At 41.3% G+C, this 15,764-nt stretch overlaps 1 long non-coding RNA gene across 1 annotated transcript; it reads left to right on the top strand.

Annotated features, from left to right (window-relative positions):
• Positions 1 to 8,898: 8,898 nt before the first annotated feature.
• LOC309691678 lies at positions 8,899 to 14,154 on the top strand. Its single transcript, XR_014272081.1, has 3 exons — positions 8,899 to 8,968; positions 10,433 to 10,496; positions 13,932 to 14,154. It is a non-coding gene; the product is annotated as an uncharacterized lncRNA (long non-coding RNA).
• The last annotated feature ends 1,610 nt before the right edge of the window (positions 14,155 to 15,764 follow it).

Genomic DNA, 15,764 nt, shown 5'->3' on the forward strand with positions numbered 1-15,764 from the left:
GTATGCAAAAAAAAAGTCCAGTAGTTCAGCGGTCCCCAACCTTTTTTGTGCCTTTTATGCCCGACAATATTTTCACGGACCGGCCTTTAAGGTGTCGCGGATAAATACAACAAAATAAAACTAGTACCAGTACCGAAAACAAGAAAATTTATTCATAACACACCTGAAAAGACCCAGGGACACCGAGTAAACGATAAAAACGATAACAAAATAACGCTGAAAACCAATAAAAACCCTGAAAACTACACATTTCACACCTGAGCCTCAACTCTCGTGTCCCGGTACCAAACGACTCACGGACCGGTACCGGTCCGAGGCCCGGGGGTTGGGGACCGCTGCAGTAGTTGATCAGTTCAAATGGGTGTGGTAGCTCAGTAAAGAGAACAAAAGACAAATGAAGACAAATGCCCATAAACATGAGGCAGAAACAGCTCTGGAGGATGTGGTAGATCAAATATGTGGGGCTGGCTGGGAGGTGGAAAAGCTGAGGAATTAGAAAAACCAGAGAAAAAGGTTGGAAGAGGTGAAAGGGTCTAAACAGGAGGCTCTGTAAACAATTAAAGAATTGAGGGTAATGGAATGGACAAAGAACAAAATGAAGTTATTTGAAAATTATGTGGCAACAATGTGTGTGCTATTAAATGAATCTATAGCTAATTTGAGCTAATCATTCATTAGGAACATGGGTTTGGCAGTCGCTGGACTGTATCAGATATCTGCAGCTGAGTCCACTGGCACTTGGAATTTGTGGGTTTAAGCTTTGTGTGTTTTATTCTATTCTGCATGCCTGTTTCAGTTTTGGAGTCACAAACACATATTTAAAAAGTAATTGATTGTTGGGGGACTGTTTTTTTTCTGTTGGATGACAGAATCAAACTTTTTTAAAGCCACATTCTTATACTATCCCGCATAACCTGCAAAAGCGGCTTCCAAGCCAGATGAAAATAATGTTAAACTACATTAGAGTGATTTTAGCGACCCAAGCAGTCTCTGTTTGTTTGAAATGATTCTGGCCTCTCATCTCATTTGAGAAGTGACATAAGGTTTTCTGTGACTCCAGAGTGAACTGTTTTAAAAGCTGTGTTAATATCCCAAGCGGGGGAAAGAGTCTTGAAATCCTTAAAGAGGACAGAGTGTCTCTTAAAGGGAGGTGCTATGGATCTGTGAATAAGATGTCAGAATTGCCTTTGGGACTAAGAAACAGACACGTGACGAGGGTTATGTGGTTACTTCCATTAAAGATTTATGTGGGGAAAAAGTAGGAATGAAAAATAGCTGAGAGGGTCAAAAACCCCTCCGCTACCATCACTGCGAGCGACCTCCAAAGACCACCCAGAAAGAATAGTGAGCTGTCAGTCATTTCATTTAGGGGGTAAACCCTGCAGTATAAGGTTTCTTGGCGAGATATCGCTTCATATTTCTCTTTAATTGATTTAATGGTTGCTGATGTATTCTGCTGCCATGTCTGTGACTGCACACTTCTGGTTGTTCCTGATTTTGTTTCATCTGATTCCATTTCCTTGCCCACACAGCGGCCTTTGGACTGTGCTGCAGGCAAATGTCAATATTAAACTCAAAGACGTGCGAATCATCCATAAATGTCGTTTCATCAAAGCAGACAGGTTTCCTTAAAATAAAGGAAAACTTATGTCGATAGAGACCGTAGTGAAACACTCACTAATCCTTCCCCCGATGAACCCACACACATGCACACACACATCGGGGTCAGGCGCGGGTGCAGGTGGAGTGTGTCTCCAGAGTGTGTGTTGACTCTCGGGGGCAAGATGTCTGTCAGCGCAGAGGCTTGAACTCCGAGCTTGCCGTAATCCCTCTGTCAGTGAATGGACCTCCTGCCAGCAACATACACACCAACCACTGACCAACCAATAAACCAACCGAGTCTTCTAACATCAGTCCAAACATAACCTGCAGCCTCAGTCCAGACCACCATACAGCCTCCTGGCATCTGGCTAATCTAGGGAGATTTAAGAGAAGTCGATGGAAACACTGCTCCTTTCATGTAATGACTGACAGAATGATATGAGATTACATATCATTCTGTCACAACAAAACACCCAGGACCACTCGAGATTGAGCTGTTAGACAGGCACTGTGTAAACCTGACATGAGACATTGTCTGTCTAATAGCGGCTGGGTGATCCATCTGCATTAAAGGGCTCGGTTGAGCAAAGATAAAGCAACCTCCAGTCCAGTTTAAAGGACCCATCTGTTGAATAAAGACTTCACACATTCTGCTTTTTACTGCTGTTTGTCGAATGTGATATGCACAAAAGCTGGAAGATAAGAAAAGCACATACCGCTCCGCAAATGTTCAGTTATTAGATTTGCAAGACTGAAAACATCCAATAAGTATGACTGAGACTTACAAGCATATACTGCTCACAGTTATATGTCACCTTATTACTCAGCTTCTAATGGGTCAGTTGTTTATAACTTTAAATTCCTGCTGAAGTTCTGCAATTTAACTCTACTAAAAGCAAGAAATGAAAAATGGGGTTAAAACATGCTAAAAGTGTAAAAAAACCCCCACTAGACTGCATGACAAGCAAGCAGTATGTGCATGAACGTGAAAAAAACATACTCCAAATTGATTAAATGTGTGTATAATAATTCTATATGATCGTCTGTTCTCTTGGTTTTATACTTTCCAACAGATTTTTTTTAAGTTGCTGCAGGCATTTGCTCTCATTCAGCCACAAGAGGATTAGTGAATTTTATACTGATTTTGGCTGCAAAGCCTGGCCCGTTGCTGGCATTCCTGTTCATCCCAAAGGTGTTGGAACTGGAGTTAGAATCGGGGTTCTGTGCATGCCAGTTAAGTTCTTCCCTAATAAACCAGAGAAGCTGTTCTTTTCACGGATCTGACTTTGTGCATGAGGTTGTGTTTATATTGAAACAGAGAATACTGCTACAGAACTGGAGGCACGCTTTTGTCTAAAAGTGTTTTGTGTAGTATTAATGTGAAAAAGCATTTATAAAATCTGCTGAATGCGGCAATAGACAGAGCTGACCTAGGGGAGCCATATTGGTCAATCCCATATGTACAGAAATGGTCTATAATTCAGGTGGGGGTCGAACACAGAACATGCACAAAATAGTCCTCGGTTAATTCATTTGTATTCAAGTGCAGTCTTTTGAGAGGGGCTCATAGTAGAGCTGATACCCTTCCACACTGAAAAGAGCCAGTTGAGGTGGTTCTACCATCTGATGAGGATGCCTCCTGAGTGAGATGTCCTAGGCCTTGGGGGAGGCCCAGGACACCGTGGAGAGATTACATCTTTCAGCCCGACGACTGGGATAAGCTGGAGGAGATAGTTGGGGAATGAGAGGTCTGGGTTTCCTGGTTCAGGGGGCCCCCTGCAACCAAGGCCCGGATAAGTGGAACAAAATTGACTGATGAATGAAAATGTTAAAAATCACATTTTACTTTAGTTTTTGGAAATACTGCAAATACAATATGTACAAAAATGCCAACATTTCATGGGAAAAATTGTCCTCCGTGGATGCCAGTTGTGCCTATGAAATACTGCTAATGCAGGCTGGTTTTAGAAGCACACACTTGCAAGATGGTACCTGTTTCAAGGTGGTTAAACCACAACAGAAACATATCTGGTTGTGGTAGCTGAAGGTGGCTGCTGTCAGATGGCCACTATAGAAATTCTCTTTTGTTGTCTTCATATAGGGGTATAATTCAAGCTTGGACTGTGAGCGGTCCTGGGTTTCAATCCTGGAAGAGCCCCCAAATAAAGCTCAAAGGAACCTGACATAAAAGATGCCACAATGCTGCTGCTATTAAACAAACTTTTATAATCAAAATATTTACGTACAATTGAAAAACTGAAACAAAAAGGGAAGCGCCCCGGCTAAAACAATCAAAAGAGGAAGACGACCTCGAACCAGTCACATAATGGCCTGTCGGATTCATGCTTCTCCACTGAAATTGTTCTTGTAAACTCAGCTAACGGATAATAAACTGAAGCCAGAATTGCTGGTGACTCCTAACTCAGCCTGTACCTAATAAATAAAGTTGTAAAAGCAACAGAAACTTATGGGTGCTGATGAAGGTGAAGGAGGAGGAGGAGAGAGAGACCGAGAAGCTAGCTCTGTGGGTTCATATTCATGTGGCAAGCCCTCAGCAACTAATCAGCACTAATCAGTTGGTCCAACTGATTGGACCACCGCTCTGAGGTCATGTGTAACAATACATAAAATCAAAATGGCAGAATAAATTGGCTCGTTTAGCTTTCTGTAATGAACGTTAGTTTGTTTGATTTTTACCAAAATCAAAACCACTGAACAAACTGAACTATAAGCTAAACTGGAACTTTATTTAATGAAATGCATCCACTTTATTTTGATTCATCTTCTGTCCTTCCATTTGTCTCACAGTATTCAATACTGAATTATTAGCATTAAGAGTCTGCTTCTGAGGTCAGGTTTTTTTTAAATCACCAGCGGATGGTTTGTTATCTTGCTTCAGTTGTTGTTTGCATTTTCCAAAGGGCTGAGGATTGTTTTTCCTTTTAGAGAGTGAAAAGGTTGTTTGGACTAGGTCTGATACCTACAGTCGATTTAATTTTTAAAAACCCCTGTAACCCCCACAAAACAAGCAAACCACTCAGCTACACACACACACACACACACACACACACACACACACACACACACACACACACACACACACACACACACACACGTGCTTGTCCAACATTACCTCTATGGCCTCTGACTAATCCTATAATACTAATGCTGTCAAAACATACAATCTCACACACTGCCACATGCATTCACACACAAAAATGCACATGCTAATCTGCCTAACCTAACCTAATAACACCACTGGCTTGTGCAGTATAGGGGACTGCGGGGGGGAGGGGGTCCAAGCTCACAAACTTCTGTCAAAGCCTTCATTTCAAGCCAGACGCACACACACATGAAAGCTTGCTTTAAAAAGGAGGACAGGCACCGACTGCTTCATATTAGTGTTTAATGAAGTTAAAAGACCTCTCCCCACCTCTCTCACTCCGCAATCCAATAACTCAATTGAAGTCGTCTTTCCTTTCATGGCTCAGAGATGGTGTTCCTGCGGCCTGGGACCACAGGCCATAAAAACAGATTGTGCCATCACCGTCACAGCCCTGATAGCTGCCTCTGGCCATCACTGATGCCTCACTCACATGAGATTGACTCAATGAAATTATTAAGCAGACCTCCATCTATAAGCACACATTTCTCTAGCTTTGTTTTCTATGCCCCAACTTATTGTTTTCTTTTCATACTACCTGCCCTCTCTCATCTCAGCCCTCTCCTCTCGGGCAGTCCAGGCTTCGCTTTCTGTGGTTCGGATTTTACCCTCCGGCCAAGGGTTCAGCCGCACCGATGCCAAGACAAGCACGTCGGGTGCTTTTATCTTCACGGCGTACCAAAATGTTGGTGGGAGCAGGGAGCTGATTCCAAATCTGATCTTAAAGGCTGACTGTCAAAATAGTACCACACAGACTAATGTGCAGGGGAACGTTTGGAGATTATTTTATTTTCTGTAACCCTCTTCGGCTTTTTAGACGCTAGAAAAAAATCGAGAGGTCGTTTTTCTTTGAAGATTTTCAAGATAAAATGCAATGCAAGTAATTCAGACAATTACCAGTGTAGGACTGTTTTAATGGACCTGCATTGACTCACATAAGCATTATGCTGAGTTTGTCCAACCCAGACTGCACTCTTTATGACAGCAAGGCTCTGCGACTATGTCCCTGTAAGCTGGATCTGGATAAGTGGCAGAAAATGGATGGAGAAATAAATAAGAGAAGGTGGACATGCATCTTTACCTCAGCTGCTTTGTTTAAGGTATTTCATCCAAAGTGAAATATTCATCAGCCACAGAGACCAGATTTGAGGTTGTAAAGTTGCTTTTTCCTACCTTCAAATGGGTGAAATGTCTAAATAACAGAAAAAGTCTTCTGTAAAGTCAAAGGTTTGCTCTGTATTTTCTGTTAATGTTAAACAGAAGTTAAATTCTTCATGACTTCAGAAACTCTCTGATGGTTTAATAACCCCACAGTGTATACGACCAAAAACCTTTATATAGTTTATTATAGTATTGGCTGCCTACATCACATGTAGGACCCTTATTTTACATGTTGGAGATTCAATCACAATCTCAGTCACACTACCTTTTTGAGTGAAACATTTTAGCTTGACTTCTTTCCTTACTCCTGTGTTTTTCCACCTTGTCTTCCTGCCTTGTTCAACACTTCTCCATTTTCTGCACCATTACTCCCTCCCACTCTCTAACACATCATCTCTTTCCTCCTCCACAGTGACAGATCTCTGCTTAGCACCTTCACAAGTGCTTCCGATCAGATGACAGGGAGGGATAGAAAAACAGATGAAATCTCCTCTTCTTTCATTCTTTCAGCGCTGAATAGAGGGAAAGCCATATGAGATACGCTGCAGGGGATTTTAGTATTAATAATTCATAATAATTATTACTAAACAGGCTAGTACCTATTTGGACCCCTGTTTGGAAACTGGCTTAATTCTTTATGGCATAGATTCAACAAGGAGCTGGAAACATTCCTCAGAGATTTTAAACCATGTTGACATATCTCAGCTGTCATAGGGCAAGAGGTGGGGTACACGCTGGCCGCGAAAGGTTTAGCGTCTGTAGCTGGGCTAAAAGAGAGACAGACAATCATTCTCATCAAAAACCAATTCAGAATCACCAGTTAGCTTAACATGCCTCTCTTTGGTCTGTAGAGAAGCCAGTCAGCCAAGGAGAGGACATGCAAACTCCCCACACAAAGGCCCCAGCCAGCCAATGGATTCAAACTCATAGCCATCTTATTGTACGGTGACAGTGCTGCAACTACAACTATTGCACAATGCTACCCAAGTATGACACTACATCTGATGTATAAATATTTCTATAATGTCTAAATAAACACATGCACAGATCTCTCAATGACACTGTTTATTCCCCAACTTTATGAATAATTTAATATATAGTCCAGTTCAACCTGGTGTTATCCCAGTGTCAAATACTGCTGCTCTGGCAGATGCTACTTGTTTCTGAGAGATGTGTCCTCTGAAACAAGTAGCATGGTGATTTGACTTAAAACAGAAGTATTAACAACACTTCAGGCTGGAAATAATCCTTACTCAGTGAATTAAAATGAGATGCTACCAAGTGTCTGCATGTGAATCTCACTATTGTCCTGACCTACAGCGTGCAAAACCACAAACGCCAATCGACGCCTCATTCATATCTGTGAAACAGCTGTGACAAAGCATTTGAAACACTAATCTATAATGATGAGCTGTCTAACTGGATTCAACAAAGAAAGCTGGTATTTTAGTTTGGTTCCTTTAGGTTTATTCACTATGGTCGATGTTTAATTTTCCAAGACATTAATGTGATGGGTCCACAGGACTACTGTCATGGTCCTGGGTTTTGGACCCTGGGTTTTGGGTTTGTGGACTGAATTCTTATTCATTATTTATTGTTCCAATTGGTTCTTCATTTGATTGTGTCTGTTATAACAGTATGTTATTTATTTGTTTCCGTTCTATAGGTTTTTTGGGAAGGTATAAAGTTGTGGAGCCACTTCCTGCTTTATTTTGATAGTATTTTGTCTATTGTGCTTTGTATTTAATTTTACTTCCCTTGTTTTGTGATTAGTTTCAGCTGTGTTCTCCACCTGTTTCCACTTCTCTCATTACCTTTTGTATTTCTCAGTTTCCCCTTATCCATTGGGGAGTTGTCTCTCTAACTGTGGATCATCTAGTGCCAGGTTCTCTTGTAGTTGTAAGTTTATGCATTTATAATTTTTAGTATTTGCTGATCTATGGACTCCTTGTTTTCTGTAAACTACATCGCGGATTCTGCACTTTATAACCTGGGAAATCAACATTAAAGATCGCTTTAGCTTCACTTCCTACCTCCGGCATCCTGTGTTTGGGTCCGTAAATATCTCGCCAATCCACAGCAAATTATGGCAAACCTTACAGACCTCACTTGATCAGACTTTCAAAAGAATGAAAAGAATCAATCTGTGGAGGAAGGTGATAGAAGACTTAAGTACGGCTCTGGGTTTCTTATGATGGTGCTTTTCTGTCTTTATTCCCTTCCTTGCTTTATCTGTCTACATTTGATATTTTAACTATCGCACACCAGCCACTCAGAGTCAGTGTCTTTTATTATTAAACACCTGCAGCAGGGGTTTTAAATTCTCTCAAGTAACATTTTATCTGGCTAACATGCTGCTTTGAGGGTGATAAATCTTCCTTTATGCTCACAGCGACTCCCACGGTTCGATTACACCACCTTGGCAGTACATTTTATTTCATATCCCCAAATTACTGTCTTAAAAAATATCTACGAGGCTGCATAAATCCTTCAATCATCACGCCGTTGTTAAAGTCCAGTGAAAGTCCATGTTGATTCAAGCCCCCTGCATTTCATCCTTCACCTTAGCTAAAAAAGCAGCAGCAGCCAATGATGTAACTCCTGTGTTGAGACTTGCTTTACGCTCAGATAAATCAAAGCGATTTCAGATCAGACTGCTGCTGAATTCCGGTTCTATGGGGTGTTGAGAAGGATAAGGAGCTCTATCCACTGATGATAGAGGTGGTAGAGGTCTCCCAGGCAGAATGCCACTGACTGGTAGGGGGCCTCATATTAAAGCGGTCTCATTCTCTGCTTGAATTGAATATAAATTTACACTGGAGGAGATTAAGCGCCCGTATCACATGAGAGCATTGTGTGTCCAAACTGTAAAAATAAAGTGCGTGTGACGCCACCGCTGCTTTCACTTCCTCTTACTGCACACTTGTGGCACATTTTTGCTAGGTTGGGTAAGAGTATCTTGTTCAGCGCCTGCGGAGATACCGGCAATGGATAAATCTACCGACTGCACAAATAGAACAGACGGGAGGAGAGAGACAGAAGGTGGGAGACAGGGATGTCCAGTCCTAACGAGAGGCCGTAACTCATGTCAGAGGGGAGAGCTGTGAGTTATGACCTTTTAAGCCACAGTGGGGTTAAATGTTTTCATTTCCAAACCAGCTGACACTCGACCTAAAGAGTGCGTGGACAGCTTGATGTGTCGGCGGCATAATTTACGACCGTGATCACTGTCTTTGTTATTTTTGCCCTCTGAACTCCTCCCTGCTGCGTGCCTGCCTCCCACCTCATCTCCAAACTGTGCATTTCTCGCTCGCTAGCCTGTAGCTCGATAGTCTCTGACTTTCTTCGACCAAATCTGGTCTCAGGCTAGAAGTGTAGGTGCAAATGAGAGGAGAAGGATGCTTGAACTGGAGTCACTCGGACTCTTGGCTGACATTTGGGATTTTATTTAACTTGAGAGAAACTGTTTGAAACATGAACCCTCATCTGCAGGAGTGGGTTTCACTTTGACGTAAGGAACCGAGGAACTTGTTTTTGATCAGACTGATAAGATGCTCATGTAATCCTTGTGAATGTCTTGCCTCTAAGTAAGAAGATTCTTACTTAGAAGCAGGACCTTTCTGTACACATACATGTTTTCCCAACGGTTGCGGGAGTTTCCAAAAAACTTTGGCTGAGGCACTGATTTACAAATAGATGTGGTAGCTGGGAAGCCCTGGCTGCCCTCTTTTCTTAGTCCCTAGGATGGTTTAAAAGGAGAGTGCAAATTTCCTTATGGGAATCATGAGCTTTTCTTTTTTTCATTCCCCCTCATCCATCTCCAGCACAACAGTGGGTCATACACCCTGGCTGAGCTTAATTTGCTTGGGTGACTCTTTTTCCATAAGCGTTCACTGTGGCTTCACACCGAGTCAGGACATCCAAATTTCCACCAGCCTCTCCTATAAAATATTGATCTCATCACCGTGTAAATAAACACGATGATGGATGGCAGAGGTCATTTTTTCTGTTGCCCAGAGTCCCTGCTTTGTGTGAATCCATCTCCCTTTGAAGGCAGCATGTGGTAGCTGTCTGACAGAATTGGGCAAAACACAACTTTGAGTCTTTGAAATATGTGAGGAAAAACATGAGGTTCAAATGAGTCGCAGCTCTGTGGCAAGTGGTGTTTCCATTAAATGGTGTGTGGGTGGTTCAGGGATGTACTAGAGGGTAACTCGCTTTATTGACCATTTGTGGAATTGAAATAGTTATAAATCTTACTCTGAACAGGGCATAAACGTTTATAAAGTATATGAAAATGAGTGAAAAAATTAGAGCAAATACAAAAGTAATTTCTTCATATTATGTCTTTGAAAGATATTTGCTGAGCAGTATGCAGTATTTTCCACTGAAGCGCATCCTGATGCTGGCTCGTGCTCTGGAATGTATACTTTATATACACCCTCCCTCATCTTGGTGAATAATATCGTGTTTCCAACATGCAAATGTTGAATCTCTTTGAACCAGGTCCTGCTGGACTGTCCTGCTCTGATACCCAACTTCACTCATTTTTTTTCAAAGCAAGTTTAAAGTAAGTAAATCCTTTAAAGTATTTTTTAAAATAATCATTTAATATGATACTTTTTCACTGCATGTTTCTTCTAATGTGGGGATCTTAAGTTTAAGAAGTATTCCCGAAGAGCTTCTTAACCTTTGCATTGAAATCATAAGGTAACACAAGAGTAGTGTTGGGTATACTGTATTGTACTGTAATTGCATTCCATTTTTCAGTAACACAGTGATGTAATGCATTACTCTACTTTACATTGCAGCTATGATTATGCCATTACTTGCCTTACAAAGGTTCAGGATAGAGAGACAACAAAAGCATCAAATTAACAGCTTTTTTTCTCCCTGCGTGCTTGTTGTACAACCAGCTGATTTCAGTTGTCTGGAAAGGAGGAAAATGGTGGGGCAGTCTGCAGCTTTGGCAGTCGAGATATGAAATGACTTTTTACTGTTACTGTTTGAAAGGACAAGACCGCTATGGTACACAGGAAACAGAAATAGTGCATCCAAGACAGAAATATCTGCTTTATGTATGAGATCTTTGCGAGCATCTGCACAGACAGCAACACAATGCTAGAAAAGAGCCCTGGTTCTCTTCCATAGTGTGTTTTGTGTCCCGCCTCACTGCCCTCACCCCCAACCAGTCACAGCAGATGGTTGCCCCTCCCTGAGCCTGAGTCTTCTGTAGGTTTCTTCCTGTTAAAGGGAGTTTTTCCTTCCCACAGTTGCCAAAGTTCTTGCTGATAGGGAGTCATTTCATTGTTGGGGTTTTCTCTCTATTATTGGAGGGTTTCCCTTTACAATATAAAACACCTTGAGGCGACTGTGTTTTGATTTGAAAGCTGAATGTATGCCAACCCCAGACAGCAGGGTGGCTGTAGCTCAGGAGGTTGAGCAGGTCACCTACTAATCGGGAGGTTGGTGGTTCGAACTCCTCCAGTCTGCTTGCCAAGTATCCTTGGGCAAGGTACTAACCTCAAGTATCGGAGTATGAATGTGTGTGAATTTAGACACCACTAAGTTTAGAGAAAGTGCTTTGAGTACTCTAGAAGAGCAGAAAATCACTATAATTGAATCAGTCCGTTTACCAACCGGAGCCTGATCTTCAGCAGGTAACAAAGGCTGTGATGAGCAGCATTATAGCTCTATTTTGACCTGTTCATGTTTCTACAGTGAAATCATTGAGATGATCATCACAGTGAAGCCTTTGGACTGGTTGTCATCTTTGCTTTGTGTTGTCAGTCTGTTTGTACATGTTGTTGTCATATTGTTGATAATGCATTTCAAGTCATTTTATTGAGTAACATGATAATAATGTCACAAGCAGAGGTGTGGACTCGAGTCACATGACTTGGACTCGAGTCAGACTCGAGTCATTAATTTTATGACTTTAGACTTGACTTGAAAAAATGTTCTAAGACTTGTGACTTGACTTGGACTTTTACACCAATGACTTGGGACTTGAATTGGACTTGAACCGGTTTACTTGAAAAGACTTGATATTTTACCCCAAATATAAAATTTAACATGCATATTATATAGAGATTGAAAATGTGACGTCATTCAGGGGTAAACCGCAAAGGATTCTGGGAACTCGTGGCAAGAGGTACTAGCGCACGCAGGCTTTCAATTGAAATCAGTCACACAGCGATAAAAAGAAACACAAAAATGTCAAGAAGCCGTTGTATTATTAACTGCAATAGCCGGTCGCATGACAGCCACGGGAAGCCGACGGGTAAAGAGATCGGTTGTTATCGGATTACGTCGTTGAAGAGAAATTGTTCAAGCCATGTTTCCGAAGTAACAAAGACGCGATGGATGGCCTGGATTGCAGCCATTCAAAGACCAAATATAACGTCCCAGAACACTCCAGCTCACAGGTTAATCTGCTCCAAACATTTACACAAAGGTCAGTCTGCTGTTGTAGTTAATACGTCATTTTCATAACATAATTGGTGATATAGGTTACAAGCAAGTCTGGCGCTGAACAGAAATTGTCGCGCTATGCTCCTTTATTTATTGTGCATAAATAGTGAATTGTCCTGACACAATATTGCGTTTCGCTTCTGTTATTATGGTACATTGACAGAAACATGTACTTTTATTCACAGGATAAAACTGTTGTTTTGTATCACTAATTGCCCAGTGCGATTACAGCATACAGTATTATTGTCACTGCTACATTTCTGTGATGCTACCAGAAATTATTTCCCCTACTAATTAATTACCGTTGAGCTCAAAGGTCCTATTAATAAACGGTTAAGGAATGTGTATTTATGACGACGATTTGTGAGACTGGTAAACTTACCTTTGTTCGTACGATGGTCTTTCGTTCTACACGGTGCATTTCAAGGTCCTGCACCCATCCGTCGGTAAACTGTACCTGGGCTTGTTGCAGTGACCTGAAGTTACTAAACTTCATGAGTGTATGCACTCACTCCAAGAACCGTATAATTATAAATATGCATATAAATATGCTACGATGAGATAGCTGACTTCATCTAACTAGCAAATGTTGTCCAGGCTACGTTGGTGATGCAGTTTTTTTTTAATGTGTATGATATTTTTGTCATGCGATTTTAAAGCCGGTCCTACAACCGCATCCAAGAATAACATGCAGCTTATCTCAGAACTGTCGGTGAAAATTATTCTTGGAGCTAGGTTTAATTGAGCTGCATTTTAAAGAGGTGCAATTTCACAATTTGTGTATATTTTCTACGTTCACTTTTGTCATGTGTTGAGAAAAACACAGATTTTAAAATTACATGGTCTAATATTTACATTTAGCATAACTGCAACATGCTTTTTTCGTTTTTTTTTTTTAAAAGACTCGAAAGGACTTGAAATTCAAAGTTTCAGACTTGTGACTTGACTCGGACTTTTACACCAGTGACTTGAGACTCGACTCTGACTTGCCTGACATTACTTGAGACTTGACTTGAGACTTGAGGATAAAGACTTGAGACTTGCAAAACAATGACTTGGTCCCACCTCTGGTCACAAGTAATATAACAAATGTTTACCACATTACTTTTTTTTGAGTAACAGCCGCAACCCGGCTGCAGAGTGCTTATGTTATATTTCCCTACATATTATAGTGTCTCGTCTGGTGTGGAGGTTTTTTGTAATTAACAGCTGTCTGACGATTAGTAATGGAAGATTTTAATTTAAGCTTTTCATGGACCAAGTCACATTTATGATTGGTCCAGACCAGTTAAGTGTTTGACCTTTAATCTTCAAACATAAAAAAGGTTGAATTACCCCTGTGACTCACCGATGAGTGCAAATTCATATGTGACATATTTAAGTAGCCTTGTCTTGATTTCCATACTAAAAGCTTGTCATTTTTAGTTTTGTGTCACATCTCGCAGCAGCGTTAGTTATTTCTTTCCCCTTGTCATCACTTTTTTCCATCTCGCTAACAACAATTCCTGCTTCTTCTACGTCTACATTTCAGTTCTCCTTCCTCTCCTACATGGCGTTCTCTGAATCTCGCTGCGTCTCAACATGAGAGCAGAGATGCTGAGTGGCAAGCTCATAAATTTTGCCTGGTGTGAAACAGAAGATGACCTCCCTGGAAGGCTGAGAGGTTTTTCATCACTGGAACCTTTTTAGTGCCCTCCACCGCCACTACCACATGTCACCAAATCCATGCTCCACTACGTGTTTATGTGTTTGCATTTGGGATGTCAGAGTGCAGAAGAGGAGTGCTTGAGTTAAAAGTGCCAGAAGACAAGGGGTGGGTGAAGAAGAAAACAATAAAGAGGAGTAATTCGTATTTGGATCCAAAGTAAAGAATAAAAAGACTTTACTTGACAAGATTAACATGCAGTTTAAGCTGAGGTTTTTTACGACAGGGTGCCAACGAATAAACGCAATTCAGAGATGACACCGCCTCTGCGGGCATTTGCATGGCAAGGGGACAGCGCCGTTCTCTAAATTCCACCAGGCTGATCTGGTGTCAGATAGTTCAAGCATTTTAGCCTTGCCCCCCCTCCCCCCTCCCTCAAGGGGAGGAAAGAATATCCTATTCTGCAAGAAACACGAACATGGCAGGACGATAAGGTTCTCCGGGACAGCTGTGGCCTAATCTCAAATCCATAGCAGCCGTTACCCAACGCTAGCCGTCAGAGTCAGTTATCTGATAGCTCTGTGGAAATGACAGAATATGTTTTAACATACATAAAAATCAATTTTCTTGTGCTAGTGGTATCTAATTACTTCTATGAAGCTTGACAGTTTGGTTGAACATAACAAATACATTTTGTATCAAACATCCATTATTTGTTTTTACTGATGTCTTTAATTCACTTTTATGAATTCAAATGATTCATGATTATGTTGAGAACTTCAATAATCCATTATGCTTGTGCTCTCTTAAAACGTTATCCAGGAGTCAATGGAAAATCTTAGGTCCTGTATTTCCTCATATTACAAGCTCATTTTATAAATGGTGGATGACAGCATCAAACAAGCAAACAGGGTGTTGTGCACGCTGAAGTTGGCTGAGTGTAAAAGTAAAGCTGTTGATCTACCAGCCACTATATATTCTTAGCCTCACCTATGATCGCGAGTTCTAGGTAGGGACCAAAAGAATGAGATCACAGATACAACTGGGCTTCCTCTGAAGGGTGAGGAGGAGGAGGTTGGTCATCCAGAAGTATAGCCACTGCTTTTCCACAAAGAAAGGACCCAGTAAGGGTGTATTGGGAATGCCTTAATCGACTTAGATTCCTGCCTCTGCAACCTGGACTGGCAAAAGAGGTAGAAAATGCCATTGCAATGTGCCCATCCATGGATGGATAGATGGCTGGATGGATGGCCACTCTTCAATCAAGCACCTAGAGGTATTTTTTAAAGTTAAAAGTACTGGCACTGTACAGAATGACTGTGCAAAAGCGCTGTAACAGATCACTAATGAAATAAAAAGAAAAACAAAACAAACAAACACCAAAACAGGCAGCCAGCAGCAGGAAATAAAAGTGAGGATTTAGGGTGGAGTTAAAGATACAGTTTCTAAAATCTCACCACTAGATGTCAGTAGAATGCAGATTGCAGTTAACTGATTTCTGTTTTCTTACCACTCCCAATTCTACCAATCTTAGCTACGGTTGTCTGTCCTACAGACAACCCCAGCTGACGTTTTTCTGTAGTGAATATAGGGTGTGAATCTGCTGCTTACCTTAGCTGGTTTCCACATCCGTTTTCCACTGTACAATTTGAGAAAGAAGTCCAGTACAAGTGGTTGAGTCAGTGAAGCTGACTTCTGCCCAGTAACAGCAATAGTTAG

This window comes from Aulonocara stuartgranti (genome assembly GCF_965226115.1).
Source record: "Aulonocara stuartgranti genome assembly, chromosome: 16".
Lineage (NCBI taxonomy): Eukaryota > Metazoa > Chordata > Actinopteri > Cichliformes > Cichlidae > Aulonocara > Aulonocara stuartgranti.